At 40.1% G+C, this 4246-nt stretch overlaps 1 pseudogene; it reads right to left on the reverse strand.

Annotated features, from left to right (window-relative positions):
• Positions 1 to 3143: 3143 nt before the first annotated feature.
• On the reverse strand, positions 3144 to 4019 carry LOC122648587 (annotated as a pseudogene).
• Between the last annotated feature and the right edge of the window lie 227 nt (positions 4020 to 4246).

A 4246-nucleotide genomic window follows, 5' to 3' on the forward strand; every position in this document is an offset into this window, starting at 1 on the left:
GGAAAAGGTCACTTAATTTTTGGCTTTCGGAGGGGGGGAGATCAGAAGAGAGGGGTTCCCTTAGAATCCTATGCAAGAGAAAAGCTTATGCCTGATGCCTATGATGGTGCAATAAGCGCAATATTGAATAATCACCACACGTGACGACAAGCACAGCAGAGGACCCCACGTGCTTTCTCTCTCTCTCTCTCTCTCTCTCCCTCGCTCCCTCACTCATGAATACCATCAATAACCAGCAGCGCGATTCAACCAACCATCTGACCTACCCCTGTTAACTCCCCATGGACCCTCCTCCTCCTCCTCCATTGATTTCCCTGCACTATAGCTCACGTACACTGCACGTGCTCACCATGGGTCCCACCAATATCAATTTCATGTCGTTCAATCATCTCTAATCATGAGGCAGCGGTGTTGTATCGGCCGGTACGTATTAATATCAAGAGTGACTTAATATTGATACAGCATCGATCACTATGTATCATTTTACGTAGTCAAAGATGGAAAATTATCTCCTCTAATTCCATGTCCAACCTAGTTCCCTAATGTGGGGGGTGGATCCCATTAGGGCAAAGTGTTCTAGCAGGGGTAAGGTGGTCAATTTATGTGCTTACTTAAAAGACCAAAAATATATACAAGAATAATCACTTAGATCCCAACTTTGAAATGATCAAAAACCATTTAGGAGAAAAACCAAATTAAAGAAATTTTTATGTTCGGGCAAGGGATAGGATAGTCATTTTTGCCTCCACTGTTAGATGTACTTGACGTCAAGTACGGGCAGTGTAACTGAGAGTAGGGGCGTAAATGAATAGCCGAAATCGATTTTTGTATCTGTTTAGCACTATTCGAATCCGTTCAAAAGCTAAACGGATGTGGATACAGATAGACTATAGTTATTCGAAAAGCTATATTTACATGTAAACGGATAAAATATCTGATCCGTATCCGTGTCCGTATCCGTTTAGCACTATCTGAATCCGTTCGATAACTAATGAGATGCAGATGCAAATATGGCACTATCTGAATCAAATCTGATCCGTTTATAACCCTAACTGAAAGGATAAAGATCCCGACCCGGCACTGGCAGCCACCACCATGTGAAGAGACACTTCCGCAATCATCATCACCAACGTAATGTAATGATAGGTTGAGGTATTAGAGAAAGAAAACGATAGAGGATAGAGTTGAGAGTGGATGATGTATAATGCACCTAATAATCATGAAATGTAAATCACCGATTCCATTCGAGTACACTCTCTTCTCGGGTTGTTTGTCTTTAGAAATAAGGACACAACTCAATCAAAAAAATGGGTCATGTCAGACCTTGAACAATTCAAATTCAATTTATATCAATCAAAATCACAAATAAATAAATATATATATATATATATATATATATGTGACGGACGTTTGATCCTCGGATGTAAATCTACCAAAGCTGAGTAGCTACCGTTTCTATTAATCTGATTTCTGAATAAGCCCCCCGTCATGGCACTCATGCATGCATCCTCATAATAATGAATAATCTGATTTCATTTCTGTATAAGCTGTCATCCTCATGGTACTTTGCTGTTAGCCAGCCATTATTAGTACGTAAACGTTTCCTGAGCAACGCGTTTTGCTGTTTTGGACAGAAACTGGAGTGACCGAGTGAAAGGTCGCCTTTTCAGCCCTACCAGCCACACGAGTCACACGCGTCTGTCCAGGCCTCGTTTGTCCAGTGAGCACTTGAGTAGATCCAAGGAATTGACCCCTGATGGAGGGAGTGCCTTGATTTATCGTGATAGGCCTAGGAACGATTGAAATATTTTAGGGAAAATTATACCCTCACCTCCTGAGGTTTATACTAAATGCAATCTAACCTCTTGTGTTTTCAAAATATACACCTAGCATCTTCAAGTGGACGGTCTTAAATATAAAATTAAAATAAAAATTTTACCCTTCAATTAAAATAACCTTATTCTAATTTTTTATTTTTTTAATATAAAAAAATGAAACTTGTTGGATTTTTAATTGTATTTAAAATTAAAGATTCAAAACACGTTTTTGATGGATGTGTTAGAGGGTTATGTCTTTCCTTATAGACACCTAAATAGCCACTGGGTGCCTATTGGAAGACTTGTTTGAATGGCTAACAAACAAGCCTTATGAAAAAGACACATATTTTGGAGCATTTTTTTTAGAGACATCCCTTAGTGGTGTCTTTTCTTTTCCTATATAAAGAGAGGAGATGTCTTGCTCATTCTCTAATAGTTGTTTTGAAAAACATAATTAGAAGCAGTTTTATATTATGTTTTCTTTCCCACCGTAGTCGGTCAGTGTCGATGAGTTAGTGAATATAGCCTTTGGACGCCCTTTGTAATCACATTTGGAACTGCAACCTATGTGATTAGAGAGTTGTTTTATCTTGGGGGTATAGATGCATGGTCAACCCGGATTGCAAAATTGGGGCATCTAAAAACCTTAAGGAGAGTATCGTTTGATGCGACTCGACTCTACCATTTATTGTTCGGGTTACACAAGAGGACTTGTATTGTTGGTGCGATGCGATACTATCTGTCATACCAATCAGATAACTCTTGTATTTGGTATTTGTTTATTGTATTTCTAGTCCTATACTTGCGGCCCATGATATTGTTTCTAACACCCACCAATATTTCTTCCTCTTCTTTTTTCTTCTTCAACCACCACCCCAGCACCACTACAACCTTCATCCCACTCCTTACAATCAAAGCATCACAGAGGATGAGGGCTTGCACAGAAAAAGAAACGAAGATGGAGTAGAAGGTGAGGAAGTATTAAAAGGAATACTAACTACGATAATATGGAGCTTCAATTGAATTTCTTTTTTATAATTGCTTCATTCGAATTCCATCGTTCCATAGATAATAATATGTCACATTCAAGAGCTCAGTGAACCAATAAGAAAACCTGTATCCAATTGAGGCTTTTTATTCATAAGAAAAAAGAGACTCAAAGGCAAGAGAACCCAATTTACAGTTCTCGATTTCTTCTTCTACGCAAACAGTTGAAGAGCTCCCTCTCTTTATCTCAAAGCTCAAACGCTTCGCTTCTATAAATTCTGAAAATTCCTCTTCCTTCTCACTAAGAGATTATATATTGATTCAAAAATAAGAAAAATGAAAACAACGAATTAGGTATTTCCAGTGCAGTCGTGCCTGAAGCAGCGAATGGCCAACCAGTTTAACACGACAACCAATTCTTGTGAGAACTAATGAAAGCTGAAAGAAGCCCTGCAAAAGCTAACAGAAGTGGACTCAGAAACCCCTTTCCGTGCCGCATATCTGAGAACGCCATCAATCCATCCATGAAATCTTGAACAATCAAGAGCTTCTTCATCAATCTCTTAAGTTCCAGTTTTTGCATCTCTGCCGCTTCCTTGCTGTACCCTTCACCTCTCAATGCCGCAATCTCGATCCTATATTTTAGTCGACCTTCTTCCTCATCAATCTTCTTCAGATCCCTACTTTTCAAAGTAATACTACCAAAATACCCGATGAACTTCGCCCAAGCACTAATTTTCTATAGCCTCAACGAGTGCTTACTGTCGATCAAATCCACTTTGGCCAACCAATTGAACTGCTCGATGAAGTAATACAGAGTCTCACCCCCGTAAGCGATGACGGAAAGGATTAACTCTTCATTAGAATCGAAATTCAAGTTCCTCAGAGCGTTCAAATCTTGAACGAATTTACCTAATTGAAAGGCTTTACAGCTAATGCCGACACTCGATTCGAAGCTTTTGAGATGACGGCTTAGAGGGAGGGTTTCGGGGAGCACCGAGGAAACGAGGATGATCTTGGATGCGAATCGGAAGATCTTGAGGAGCTTGTCGACGCCATCGCTCTTGGCGAGGTAGGCTTCGAGATGATTCAGGAAATCTCTCTCTTTCGATGATTTCACAGAATTGGTTTTTGGGTTTTGTAATGGATGAGCATTTGATTCCATGGAGGTTTACAAAGAAGAGATTAATTGAGACTGGTCGCCTTATAATTTGGGATTCGGATTCTCCCATTATGTACTGGAATGTAGACTTGGTAGTAGTAGTAGACCGACGAAGAATTCAGCAGATCGCCACAGCAAGAACCTGAGGCAAGTCGTCGGTGATGGGTTTGAAGATAGCCTGAGGCAGATGAACCCTAAACCCACGTTGGATTCGAGTAGCAGGGGAAGGGGGTGTGAAGTTTGGGCTGCCCTATGGGCAAAATGGTAAACTCACACCCCA

Source organism: Telopea speciosissima, chromosome 1, assembly GCF_018873765.1.
Source record: "Telopea speciosissima isolate NSW1024214 ecotype Mountain lineage chromosome 1, Tspe_v1, whole genome shotgun sequence".
Taxonomy (NCBI): Eukaryota; Viridiplantae; Streptophyta; class Magnoliopsida; order Proteales; family Proteaceae; genus Telopea; species Telopea speciosissima.